This window comes from Sapajus apella, unplaced genomic scaffold (genome assembly GCF_009761245.1).
Source record: "Sapajus apella isolate SASKATOON/1434 unplaced genomic scaffold, GSC_monkey_1.0 scaffold232, whole genome shotgun sequence".
NCBI lineage: Eukaryota > Metazoa > Chordata > Mammalia > Primates > Cebidae > Sapajus > Sapajus apella.
Genome location: NW_022437172.1, coordinates 256,342 through 271,022, shown reverse-complemented (window position 1 = coordinate 271,022; position 14,681 = coordinate 256,342). Strand labels below are relative to the sequence as shown.

General features: G+C 51.8%; 1 pseudogene; it reads right to left on the bottom strand.

Annotated features, from left to right (window-relative positions):
* The window catches only part of LOC116544824, a 99,057-nt pseudogene that overhangs the window by 21,311 nt on the left and 63,065 nt on the right, over positions 1-14,681 (bottom strand).

The following is a 14,681-nucleotide window of genomic DNA, read 5'->3' as shown; positions in this document are numbered from 1 at the left end:
ACACACACACACACACACACACACACACACACACACACATATATATTTAAGACGGAGTCTCACTCTGTTGCCCAGGCTGGAGTGAAATGGCACAATCTTGGTTCACTGCAATCTCAGACTCCTGGGTTCAAGTGATTCTCCTGCTTCAGCCTCCCAAGTAGAAGGGATTACAGGCATGTACCATGACACCCAGCTAATTTTTGTATTTTTAGTAGAGACGGGGTTTCACTGTGTTGGCCAGCCTGGTCTTGAACTCCTAGCCTCAGGGGATTCACCTGCCTCGGCCTCTCAAAGTGCTGGGATTATAGGCGTGAGCTACCGTGCCTGGCCAGCAATAATATTTTTAATCTAGAGATGTACTACACTTAATTTAATGATTCCTTGGTTTCTGAAAACATAAGCCAGATCGTTCACATTTCCAGCACTATGAATAACACTGCTATGAACATCTTTGTGCACTTTGGATTTCTTCAGTAAGACAGATTCCTCGACTTACAACTGAGGGATTAAAGGGTACGCAGCTTGGAGGTGCTGCACAGGGTGAGGGTCATTCTAATGCACAAAGCACCTGTGAATTGCTCAGAACTGCCCTGCCTAGGGAGAAGGCCTCACCTGCAGGGAAAGTGAGCTGCACCTGCTTGTCCACAACCTCCAGGGCAATGAAGTTGTGCTTCTTGTTGAAGCAGCCATTGTAGAGCAGCAGGCCGTTCCTTTCCTGGGTGACAAACCTGCTGAGTCAAGCAGAAGCACATCACAGGCTGAAGACCCCAAGGTCAGAAGGCTCCCCAGGAGCGACAAGCCCAGCCAGAGGAGGGCGAGCGCTGGTGACCACGATTCAGGAAGAAATGGCCTCAGGCATGCATCCTTCCCAGGGAAGCAGAAAGCCCATAAAGCTTGATGATCAGCATTCTTTCCTGGAAGTAGCAAACCAGAATCCCTGGGAAATGTGGATACTATGGCATGTAGAATGTGAACACATCCCAATTGCGGCCAGGCGCGATGGCTCACGCCTGTAATCCCAGCACTTTGGGAGGCCAAGGTGGGTGGACCACATCAGGAGATCAAGACCATCCTAACACAGTAAAACTCTGTCTCTAATAAAAATACACAAAATTAGCTGGGCATGGTGGCACACACCTGTAGTCCCAGCACTGGGAGGCTGAGGCAGGCAGATCACGAGGTCAGGAGGTCAAGACCATCCTAACATGGTCAAACTCTGTCTCTACTAAAAATACAAAAAATTAGCCAGGCATGGTGGTGTGCGCCTGTCGTCCCAGCTACTTGGAAGGCTTAGGCAGGGGAATTGCTTAAACCAGGAGGCTGAGCCAAGATCACACCATTTGTACCCCAGCCTGCGTGACAGAGACTCTGTCTCAAAAAAGAAAAAAAGAAAAGAAAATATCCCATTTGCACAACATGCTATAAGTATGGCCCATAGCCAGGACACCTGTTACAGATATGTTTGGACAGAAAGCACGTGCTGTACATTTTCTTTTTCTTTTTTTTTGAGATGGAGTCTTGCTCTACCATCAGGCTGGAGTGCAGTGGTGCGATCTCGGCTCACCATTACCTCTGCCTCCCGGATTCAAGCAACTCCCCTGCCTCAGGCTTCCGAGTAGCTGGGACTACAGAAGCCCACCACCACGCCCAGCTAATTTTTTGTATTTTAGTAGAGATGGGGTTTCACCATGTTAGCCAGGATGGTCTCGATCTCCTGATCTCATGATACACCCACCTCAGACTCCCAAAGTGCTGGGATTACAGGCATGAGCCACCACACCCAGCTAACTGTACATTTTCTGCTGCTGTGAATAGATCTCCTTGTGTGTGCCAGGGCATGGGGACCTGGTCCTTCCCATGTGGGACTGATGCCATGGAAGGACCCCTCTTAGGGCCTCTCCTCCATGGCACTCAGCCGCAACAGCATCTTTTTGCTTCCAAACATGAGCTAAAAGGACCCCAGGGCCTTTGCACCACTGCCCCCTATGCCAGAAACAATCTTCCCAGGCTTTGCAGATCATTTAGGGGTCAACCAAGCTGTGCCTGCCCTGATTCATTTTACTGTAAGTTGCCCCACCCCCCATCAGCCTATGACATCACTCAGTTCATTTCTGAAATCACGCTGCTGGCTCACTGGTTCATAAAAATGTAGGATATGCAAGGGGAGGGACCGCAGCTCTCATTCACTGCTGCATCCCAGAGCCCGAAGAATCTGGTGCATATCAGCACTTAATATGGGATATGTGAATAAATGAAAAGATGAGGGCCGGGTGCAGTGTCTCATGCCTGTAATCCCAGCACTTCAGGAGGCCGAGGCAGGTGGATCACTTGAGGTCAGGAGTTCAAGGCCAACCTGGCCAACATGGTGAAACCCCGTCTCTACTAAAAATACAAAAATTAGCTGAGCATCGTGGCGGGTGCCTGTAATCCCAGCTACTCGGGAGGCTGAGGCAGAAGAATCACTTGGACCTGGGAAGTGGAGGTTGTAGTGAGCTGAGATCGCCCCACTGCACTCCAGCCTGGGCAACAGAGCGAGACTCGTCTCAAAAATAATTCATTAAAAAGAAAGGACCGGGCACAAATGAACAGCTGCCTGAATATGAACAGGCCTGTCAGAACTTAGAGCACGCAGAGCAAAAAGCTACCTGCTCCAGCAGATCATCGTCACATTCTCAGGAATCCTTCTCCCACCCAGGGGCCCAGGCAAGGGGTCTTCAGATCCAAATCACCACAACACTACCCTCACCTCTCTGCTTTCAGAGAATCTGGCAAACCTCCCGAGTGAGCTTGGGACTGGCTCCCGAGCTAGCTGGGTGTCTCTACCAACAGAGATCAGTGGCAGGAACTCCTCTGACTTAAGGTTGGTTCATCCATTTTCCTGCAGCAGGAGTCGGCCTGAGCCAGCCTAGAGCATCTGACCTCAGCCTTTCTCTTAAGTTAAAATCGATGGCTCCAGCTGGGCACAGTGGCTCACACCTGTAATCCCAGCACTGTGGGAGGCTGAGGCAGGTAGATCATCTGAGGTCAGGAGTTCGAGATCAGCCTGGCCGACATGGTGAAACCCCATCTCTACTAAAGATACAAAAAAAAAAAATTAGCTGGGTTTGGTGGCCCACGCCTGTAATCCCAGCTACTTGGGAGGTGGAGGCAGGAGAATTGCTTGAACCCAGGGGTTGGAGGTGGCAGTGAGCTGAGATCACACCGCCACTGCACTCTAGCCTGGGTGACAGAGCGAGACTCCATCTCAAAAAAAAAAAAAAAAAAAAAAAACACACACACAAAAATTTGATGGTTCCCACCTGTCCCTCGAACCCCCTCTAGAATCCCCGCAGGAACTGATGACAAACACCAAAGAAAACACACCAGCACAGCACACTGGATGCCTGGGCATGAAATCAGCAGGGAGAAGATTTTTTTTTTTTGGAGACAAAGTCTTGCTGTGTTGCCCAGGCTGGAGTGCAATGGCACAATATCAGCTCACTGCAACCTCTACCTCCCGGGTTCAAGCGATTCTCCTGCCTTAGCCTACTAAGTAGCTGGGATTACAGGCATGTACCACCACACCCGGCTAATTTTTGTATTTTTAGTAGAGACACGGTTTCATCATATTGGTCAGGCTGGTCTTGAACTCCTGACCTCAGGTGATCCACCCACCTCGGCCTCCCAAAGTGCTGAGATTACAGGTGTGAGCCACTGTGCGGGCTGGGAGAAGAGCTCTTTATGGAGACTGGGACCGACTCAACGCAGGCTTGTTTTCCGAGTCCCAGCCCCCTGGGTCACGCCTGATTCCCCTTGGTACGTTTCACTTCTGTGGGGTTCCGTTTGGACCCCGATGGGGGCTGGTGGGTGGGGTCAGTGTCAGCCCTGCACGGCTCCCCCGGCAAGCACCCTCTACCGCTGGGGACGGAGAAATAAAGACGAGACCTAAAGCCGAGCGGAGGGTCGGGAGAACGCAAGCAGGAAGTGGAAAGGCCAGAAAACAGAAACCAAGGCCAGACAGGGGGTCCCGGGGAAGTAGGAGGAAGGAACAAAGGGCTGGGGGGATGACAGGCAGCTGGGAACGGAGCCCGGGCACTTGGCAAAGAGAAACTAGAAAGAGGAGAAGGGGCAGTGAAAGAACCCACCTGAAACAAAAGCAGCCAGGCACCCCCGCCTGGCCCCTGGCAGCGGCTCTCAGGCTCAAGAGGGCCCCGCCTGCAGCCCCACCGCTCCCCAAGTGGAACTGCCCTGGAAGCTGGGGAGGCATCTTAGGATTTTACTTTTAACGGCATTCCCTACAAAACCCTGTGATTTAGCATCAGCTCTGACTGTTCAGCCACCGTCACATATAGTTCATAAATTGCTGTCCAGCACAATAATCTCACAAATACAAAATCGGACAAGCAGCAGCGTAGCATTCTCTTGTGCACACATTTAATTAAACATTATTGGAGGTGGAGAGGACAGTGGTGGTCACCAGAAACTGGGGAGGGCTGAAGAGAAGTGGGCTAAGGGATACAAAGAGACAGTAGAAATAAATTTATTTTGTTGTTGTTGTTTTGAGCTGGAGTCTCTGTCACTCAGGTTGGAGTGCAGTGGCATGATCTCAGCTCACTGCAACCTCCACCTTCTGGATTCAAGTGACTCTCTTATCTCAGCCTCCTGAGCAGCTGTGATTACTGGTGCCCACCACCACAGTCGGCTAAATTTTGAACTTTTAGTAGAGACAGAATTTGACCATGTTCGCCAGGCAGGTCTTTAACACCCAACCTCAGGAGATCCACCCGCCTCGGCCTCCCACAGTGCTGGGATCACAGGCGTGAGTCACTGCACCCGGCTAGGAATACATTCTAGTATTCAATAGCATGGTTGGGAACATATAGTTAACCATAATTTATTGCATATTTCCAGAAAACAAGAATAAAAAATTTGCAATGTTACCAATGCAAAGAAAACAGAAATGTTTGAGGTAATGAATTTCCAATTACCCTGATTTAATCACTATGTATTGTATAAGGTTATCAAAATATCACATGCACCCCCAGAATATGAAAAGCTACTATATATAAATTTTTTAACTTTTTTTTTTTTGAGACGGAGTCTCACTCTGTTGGCAGGCTGGAGTGCAGTGGCGTGATCTCGGCTCACTGCAACCTCTGCCTCCGCCTCCCGAGTAGCTAGGATTACAGGCACCCACCACCATGCCAGAGAAGAGGTTTTGTTCTTGTTTCCCAGGCTGGAGTGCAATGGTGCGATGTTGGCTCACTGCAACCCCCGCCACCTGGTTCAAGTGACTCTCCTGCCTCAGCCTCCCAAGGAGTGGGGATTACAGGCATGTACCACCACACCCAGATAATTTTATATTTTATTTATTTATTTTTGAGACAGAGTCTCACTCTCTTGCCTAGGCTGGAGTGCAGTGGCGCAATCTCATCTCACTGCAACCTCTACCTCCAGGGTTCAAGCAATTCACCTGCTTCAACCTCCTGAGTAGCTGGGACTACCAGTGCGTGCCACCACACCTGGCTAATTTTTTATTTTTAATAGAGATGGAGTTTCACCATGTTGGCCAGGCTGGTCTCAAACTCATGATCTGGTTTGAGATCCTCCCACCTTGGCCTCCCAAAGTGCTGGGATTATAGGTAAAAGCCACCACGCTCAGCCTAATTTGGATTTTTAGTAGAGATGGAGGTTTCATTATGTTGGCCAGGCTGGTCTTGAACTCCTGACCTCAGGTAATCCACCTGCCTAAAGTGCTGGGATTACAGGTGTGAGCCACCGAGATTGGTCTGGAGCTACTCAACTGTCAAAGGCCACAGGTGGAGGACACAGACATCACGATCTCGAAGAACGGGAGCATGGAGACAGCTCGCCCCTTTCCTAAAGGGACCCATGTGACGAGGTGGGAGGCACAGTCACGTGAGGGAGACAGTGAAGTGGAAGCACTGTCTCAGGCCCCGGAAGGTGACAAAGGACCAGGGTGGGAAGCTCCAGGTGGTACCCTCGAATTAGTGCCTCTCATACTCACCGGGGCGGCACATGTAGTGGAAGCCATCAATGAGCAGGTTCACACAGGTGCCCCCATTCTTGCACACCCCGTTGGCACAGCGGCCTGAGCGGGCGTCCACTTCACAGTGCTCTCCTGCGGGGTGAGAGGAGGTTACCGAGCAGTCAGGGAAGAGCCCATGGGCCCCTTGAGGACCCCGGGTACATCCCAGCCACAGAGTCAGATGCTGAAAGAAAACCTGACTGATTCTGGGTCGGGGCTGTGACATGAACAGAAACCCCCGCCAGCTCTTGGGGACTTGCCCAGAGCTGTACCAGAGACGGCTGCACCCAGCTTCCAGTGGGCGAGCCAAGGATGGTGGCCGATGGGGAGGGGGTTTCAAAAAGCACTCCCTGGGGTCAAAGAAAATGCAGCAACGAGCCCTTGCCAGGCTCCAACCCCACTCTGAGCACCCTGCGGGCTGAGCTGGACTCTTTAAGGGGCGCGCCAGAAACAGACAAGAGGGCCTCACGCCCCTCCCCACGCCTGTGCCCATGTGATGGCAGAATGTAGGGAGCCTTGTCAGAGATTTGGAGCTTGCCGCCATCACACGGCCCAAAGGTCACTTCTGAGCAGGCCACCTGCCCTGCCTGCCGCCCACCCTTCCACCCCACCCGCAGACCCCTCACACTGTCTGGTCACCCCTGGATTCCAACTTGGTTCTAATCTTGCCCCTCTCACTCACCAGCCTGTGAGCTCCTGAAGGGCAGGCACTACCCTGCTCTGATGTCCTCCCCAGAGTTTAAACTCCTCTGTGACAGGAATGTTCTGGAAGCTTTCCTGGAGTGACCAGCCAGGCCGCCCATAGCACATAACCTTTGTCCATTCCCCATCGGCCCTCAGACCAGGAGGGCTCAGAGCCTCATCTGCTGGGAGGGTCTCATGTTCCCCATGCTTCCAGCCAGTTGTTCCTGGACTAGCTGCTGCATCCTCGCACAGCCAGGGGTGCAGCCGGTGACACTCCCGCCCCGAGATGGGGACAGTGGCCTGCAACCCACGCAGACCATGCTGCCTCCTCTGGCTTGTGAGGTGAACACTGGCTGGAGTCTTCTCTCAGATCTTCAGGGGCTTCCAATGACCACAAAATTTCCAGGAACATTCTCTCCCAGTTACAGAATTTTAAATGAATGCATTTTAAAAAATATTACATTCACATACTAAAAAAACAAAAAAACACAGTGCAAAAAGTACGGTGTGGGCCAGGCGCCATGGCTCATGCCTGTAATCCTAGCACTTTGGGAGGCCAAGGCCGGTGGATCACCTGAGATCAGGAGTTTGAGATCAGCCTGGCTGGGGAAACCTGTCTCTATTAAAAATACAAATAGTCAGGCGTGGTGGCGTGTGCCTGTAATCCCGCTACTTGGGAGGCTGAGGCAGGAAAATCGCTGGAACCCGGGGGGCGGAGGCTGCAGTGAGCTGATCGCATCACTGCACTCCAGCTTGGGTAACAGAGCAAAACTCCATCTCAAATTCCAGTATTCCATCAGAGGATCACGTCTAAACATACATCGCCCACATCCAATCCATGGGCATGTGGGCCATTTACAATTCTTTTACGGCAAGTGACTTTTCAGTAAACGTTCTCCTATAGAAACCCTGGAGTACAATAAGACTCTCTGGAGAAAATCTCTAACACTGCTGATTCAAAGGTCACACATTAGTGACACTTTTTTTGGAGACAGAGTCTCACTCTGTCACCCAGGCTGGAGTGCAGTGGTGTGATCTCAGCTCACTGCAGTCTCCACCTCCCTCATCCAATCCATTAGCCACCATGCCTGACTAATTTTTGTATTTTTAATAGAGACAGTTTTCACCATGTTGGCCAGGCTGGTCTCAAACTCCTGGCCTAAATGATCCACCTGCCTGGGCCTCCCAAAATGCTGGGATTACAGAAGTGAGCCACTACCCAGCCCACAAGTGACTTTTTTGGGTCTTTTTGAGACCAAGTCTCACTCTTTTGCCCAGGCTGGAGTGCAGTGGCACAATCTCAGCTCACTGCAATCTCTCCCTCCTGGGTTCAAGTGATTTTTCTGCCTCAGCCTCCCAAGTAGCCGGGATTATAGGCGCACGCCACCATACCCAGCTAATTTTTATTTTTAGTAGAGACGGGGTTTTCCCATGTTGGTCAGGCTGGTCTCAAACTCCTGGTCTTGAGGAAGCCACCCTCCTTGATGGAACTCATCTAAACCTAAGTACCTCCTAAAGGGCCCATCTCCAGATACAGTCACATTGGTGGGGGACAGGGCTTCAATGCAGACATTTGTGAGAGCACAATTCTGTGCACAGCAGGTATGTATGAGACAACTGGCAAATTTAAAAGACTAGACAATGAACATTAAACTTTAACACCCACTTTTAAAACTAAAAAAGGAACCAGGTGCTATCAAGGGTGGGTGCTGAAGTATACCCCCCACCATTCCCCTCCAAGACTGGGCTCTAGGGTGTGGATTGCTGATGGCTCCTAGCTGAGACCCTGCGCTAAGATTCTACCTCCTGGCCCAGTTCTACCATCTTCACTGGGGTGGCCCCCATCCATGGATAGGCAGCATGGACACAGTGACCATCAGACGGCCCCACAAAGGCCACCCCTGAGGGGCTGTCCCAACTCTGCAGCACACCGTGGGGTTCCCAAGGCCTGGTATACCTGCTGGGCAGCTGGCCTCCCCTCTGCCCAGGCCTGGGCCCGGGCCCGGGCCCCTCACTGCCCCCAGGTGTAGCTCCTGAAACCCCCCACACCTGCTGCCTCCTAAGTGGGGCGTGGAGTCTGTTTCTCAGGGAGGCCAACCTCAGCCACTGCTCATTGCAGCGAGTTCAGTCCTTAGTTTTAGGAAAGCAAGCCCCCAAGGGAATGCTTTGAATGAGATTTTGAGGAACAAATGAAGCTGATTTCTAATGAGGGTAACAGTCATCAGAAGTGAACAGTACTTCTGAAGAATCCAGTTCTCCCTCTGCTTCCCCCAGGCATCTCCCTGTCTTCAAGACAAGGTAACACCTAATAACATGTAACTGGCTAAGCCAAGGTGACTCCAGACTCCAGTACGGGAGCCATCTCAAAAATGAGCAGGGCTGAAATCGCTGAACTTTTGCTGAATTTCATGACCCTGCACAGCCTCCACACCAGTAACCCCGAGGGTCTGCAGGCACCAGAGCTGACACCCAGGTCAGAGCCAGGCACAGGCCAGGGGGTGCTTTCTCCTCCACCCCAGGAGTCAGGGCAGGATCCCACCCACCTGTTCCACACTGGCAGGGGCTGCCCCCAGGGAAATGGGAACAGAGAGGCTTCCCACCCCACTCAGAGCTAAAGCAGCTGGAGAGGAGGCAGCCCTAGACCCTCGTCCAGGCTCCCATCACCAGCGGAGGCTAACCTCCCACCACTCCCCACTACTGGAGGTTAGTCCACCACAGGGTGCACGCTGCCACCCTGCAGGCGGGCTATGTGCACACACACATTTGCACACGTTTGCACAATGCTTTTTTTTTTTTTTTTGAGACAGAGTTTTGCTCTTATTGTTCAATTGGAGTGCAATTGGCATGATCTCGGCTCACTGCAACCTCCCCTCCCCCGAGTTCAAGTGATTCTCCTGCCTCAGCCTCCTGAGTAGCTGGAATTACAGACATGAGCCAGCATACCTGGCTAATTTTGTATTTTTAGTAGAGATGGGGTTTCTCCATGTTGGTCAGGCTAGTCTTGAACTCCTGACCTTATTCACACATGCACCCTCACAACGTCTCCCACATGTACACGCATATCCATATAATTTGGCATACTTTTGTCTTGGTGTTAACTTTCTATGCTCGCTGCAGTACAGTATCTGTTCACACAGGTGCTCACACATACACACAGGTTGACACACCCTTGCATGCACCTCACATCCTGTCACACACAGGTGCATACCTGTATGCCCACCTGCACACTCACTCACGCGGGCAAACCAGTGCTCATGGCCGCCTGTCCAGGTGGGCAGCTGGCCTTTTTAAATCCTGTGTGTTCACGGGAGGCATGAAGCTTAAGGTATATTTCTCCTCCCTTACACATTTCAAATTATCTTGTTTCTACTTTTAAAATATGTGACATTTGGGAGTGTTTGCTTTCCAAGTTCCAGCCAGTGGCCAAGCACAGCACACTCTGGAATAACAAAGCTGCCATGAGGGGATGGGTGTACTCACCCAACCGGGATGGCAAACAAAGGGGCCGGTGGGGCCCAGCCCAGCCCTTCCCACACCTGCCTCTGCCTGTTCCGGGTACTAAGAACTCAGGCTGGGCCTGGGGCTCAAGTTCTCCCAGAGGAAAGTGAAGCCCAGGCCCCTGACCCCCACTCAGTTCCTGGTCCCACCTGCCCTGGGTCAGAACTCACACTCCCCTCATCCGTGGGCTGGAAGGCTCGGCTTCTCACCTGCAGCCTGGGATTTCCTCTAAAAGGCCAGGGAAAGGCGGCCCAGCCCTGAGCGAAGACAGAGCTTTGTCTGAATCTGGAAGGTTTGAATTTGAACTTGCACAGTGGCATACCTGCTTCCTTTTTTTTGAGACAAAGTCTTGCTCTGTTGCCTGGCCTAGAGTGCAATGGTGTGATCTCGGCTCACTGCAACCTCCGCCTGCCAGATTCAAGCAATTCTCCTGCCTCAGCCTCCTGAGTAGCTGGGATTACAGGCGTGCGCCACCATGCTCAGCTAATTTTTGTATTTTTAGTAGAGATGGGGTTTCACTGTGTTGGCCAGGATAGTCTCAATCTCTTGACCTCATGATCTGCCCACCTCAGCCTCCCAAAGTGCTGGGATTACAGGTTTGAGCCACGGTGCCCAGCCGTTTCTGCTTCCAAATTTAATTTCCAGTGGCCCCCAGCATCCTCAGGCTGCGCTGTGAAATGGAGGGTGACAGACACAAACTTGTCCTGCCCCCCCAAGGGAGGCGCCTATGCAGGGACTGGAGATCAATAGGCGGCTGCTAACACCTGTGAGAACGCAGGGAACCCAAGCACCGAAGTTACTCCCTCGCCTGAAAGGTCTTGCTCCTTTCAGCATGTTGCAAATGAAATGAATCTCCATGGAGTTGTTGGTTTGTTTTGCTTTTTTAATGAGACATTGTGTTTGCTTAGTTTTTTGTTTTCATTTTCAGAAAGTAGCTGTATGTGTTTCCCATGGCTGCTGTAACAGATAACCCCAAACTGGAGGCTTTTAACTACAGAAATCCATCCTGTAGTGTGCAGGCCAGGAGCCAGAAATCAAGGGATCAGCAGGGCCCAGCTCCCTCTGGAGGCTGCGGGGTGGGTCCCTCCTGCCTATCCCAGCTTCTGGTGGCTCCTGGCGTCCCTGGCTTGTGGCTGTATCGCTCTGATCTCTGCTCTGTTCTCACAGGGCCATCAAATCTCACTCTCCTTCCTCTTATTAAAGACACCAGGCCAGGCGCAGTGGCTCATGCCTGTAATCCCAGCAGTTTGGGAGGCGGAGTCCGGCGGATCACCTGAGCTCAGGAGTTTGCTAGCCTGGCCAACGTGGTAAATCCCCATCTCTATGACAAAAATTAACTGGGCGTGGTAGAGAGCACCTGTAATCTCAGTTACCTGGGAGGCTGAGGCAGGAGAATCCTTTAAACCTGCAAGGTGGAGGTTGCAGTGAGCCAAGATCGTGCCACTACAGTCCAACGTGGGCAACAAGAGTGAAACTCCATCTCAAAAATAAAAACTAAGGCTAAGTGTGGTGGCTCACGCCTGTAATCCCAGCAATTTTAGGAGGCAGAAGCAGGCGGATCACCTGAGGTCAGGAGTTAGAGACTGGTCAACATGGCAAAACCCCATCTCTACTAAAAATATAAAAAATTAGCCAGGTGTGGTGATGCCTGCCTATAGTCCCAGCTACTTGGGAGGCTGAGGCAGGAGAATCTCTTGAACCCAGGGGGTGGAGGTTGTGGTGAGCCAAAAATTGCGCCATTGCACTGCAGCCTGGGTAACAGAGCAAGACTCTGTCTCACAAAAAGAAAAAATAAAATAAAGACACCAGTCATTGGATTTAGAATCCACCCTAAACTCACATGACTTAATCTCAAGTACCCAAACTAATTACATCTGGAAAAACCCTATTTCCAACTGAGGTTCTGTTATGAGGTTCTGTGTGGAAACGGATTTTGGGAGCTGCTACTGAATCCACTCCAGCGGTGCAATCAAGTACATTCCTGCCCTTGCAAGCCCGGTGCCCTGAGAGCAGCAATGCCTGGCTGGTGGAGCCTTTCCCATGGGTTCTTCTGAGGTGGAAGCGCCCAGGACTCGCTGGGCGCTTCTCTCCCTGCTTGCAGGTGGCGGTGCTCCCAGTCTTTAACAGCTTATCCTCCGCCACCCAGCCAGGGAGAGACGGTGCCCCCACTGCAGCCCCTCCTGCCTCCAGCAGCCCCCTGCACAGCCACCGGCCCCCTCCCCTCACGGCCCCTGTGCCCGCCCCACAGTCTCCAGACCTACATGTCCCTTGCATCACAACGGCAGAGTGCTCCACAACACCAGCCTCACCATGTGTCATTCCCACTGGTTAGAATCCCACTACTCCATAAAGACCCCAGCCTGAGGCTCCCAGGGCCCAGCCCCAGCCAGGTGCCCAGTCAGCTCCACACCATACTCACTGACCTGCACCGGCCCCGCTGTCTCCCTCCTCCCAGGTTGCTACTCATGGCCCTGTGCATGCTCTGCAGGCGGTCACATCTGTCACCCAGTGAGAGACGTCCTCTCTCCTGGTCTCTGCACATGGCTTTCCAGTGCCTGGAGGCCACCCAAGTCCCTCACCCTGCCTGTCCTCCACCTCGGGCACTCCCCTCTCGGGAAGCTCGGCCCACCTGCCTGCTCAGGGCACCCTGCCTGCTCTCATGGACCCCAAATCTCTCCTCTCTAGCAAGCACCCCACCAGCTCCATGTCCAGCCCTGCCTGTGTGACGGTTCCCTTGTGTGTTTCTCTCCCCAGCTGTGTGGGCAGTGACAGGGTCTGCTTGGGGACAGTCCGAGGCTGGCAGGCACATAGTGAGTGCCCAATACATGCCTGGTGTGTGCAGGGCATACACTGAGCACCTGGCAAGGAGGGTCGCATGGGGAAAGCCAGGTCCCCTCGCAGCAGGTACTGACAAATGCTGGAAAGTGAAACGAAGTCATAAAATGCTAGGATTTCCCCAGTTCCAAGCCAAGCACTTAACCCATGAAGTCACAAAACCCGCATAATTCATGTATTTGATTCAAATAATGCAGGAAAAGTGTTGATGTAATGAATTAATTTTATAGTTAAAACTTTCTTTTTTTTTAAATAAAGGGCTACAAGAACTGTGAGCAACTGGGTTTTGGATGAACTGGACCAGCCTGGGAAGGCCCTGTCTCTGGGTTCCTTAGAGCTGACTCCCAGCACCTCCAGCCATAGTGAGAGTGTTTGCAAATGGGGCCAATTCAGGACTCCCCCCCGGGGTTGGTGGTTAAGGATTTGCAGCACAGCACTGCTCAGAAGATAAGTTAAGGATAGCATGAGCAGTATTTGGTACTGTTTACAGGCAGCTGGAGGGGCTGGTTGTCAGCATGAGTGATTACAGTGCTGTTTAAACAACGTATCTGGAGGGGCTGCTCCCCACCAGTCCTCAGGGGGAATTCCCAATTAGCTGCATTTGTAAACCTCCCACCACCACTCAGTTGAAGACAGATGTGATATGATAGTTTTTAACGCTAAAAATCATCTAAAGGTAAATAATTTGGGTCAAATTTAGTGAGCTGTGTGTCTTTTGGCTCTGTGTATTTTGTAATACAGCTTTTATAAGACATACTCTTTTAAAAAAATCAATGTTCTCAGATATGCTCACTATCAGGATTTAACTTTATCTTTGCTTTCCTAAGAATTCTCATTCAAAATAAATTTGGTGTTCCCTTGACACCCTAGGATTCTGCTTGGAGTCAAAGGCTTGCCGAGTCATTCAAATCTGGGGAGAATTCCCCCGTACTCTGCACATCCCATTACAATGGCAGCCTCGCCTCCACACCAAGGATAGAGTCTACCTGGGCAAACTGATTGCTGTACTCAGTCACACATGCAGCCCCCCACAAGCTCCCCCTCTCCCCATAGGAGGGATGCAGGGCTAAGCTTCCTGATTATGGCTGTAGATGTAGAGCCCCATACAGAAAAGCATTTTTTTTTCAATAGAGATGAAGTCTCATTCTGTCACCCAGGCTGGAGTGCAGTGGTGCAATCACAGCTCATCACAACCTCTGCTACCCAGGTTCAAGCGATTCTCCTGCCTCAGCCTCCTGAGTAGCTGGGATTACAGGCGCCCACCAGCACACCTGTCTAATTTTTGTATTTTTAGCAGAGACAGAGTTTTACCATGTTGGCCAGGCCAGTCTCGAACTTCTGACCTCAAGTGATCTGCCTTCCTTGTCCTCCCAAAGTGCTGGAATTATAGGCCAGAAAAGCGTTCTTAACTACAAAATAAAAGCTCCCAGTAGCCAAGGCCCCTCCAGCCCTCATGGCCTCATGCACCTGCCCCGCCACTGGGTACCTGTCCCACACCAGGCTTGGGGCTGGTGCACTGCCCTCCCTGTCTGCCCAGAGACCCCAGCACCAGAGCCACCAACCCTCAGCCTGAGGGGCTCCCATAAAAGCCCTAGCTTCACAGGGCTTTGGCAAACAGCTCACCTGCCGCAGGCAG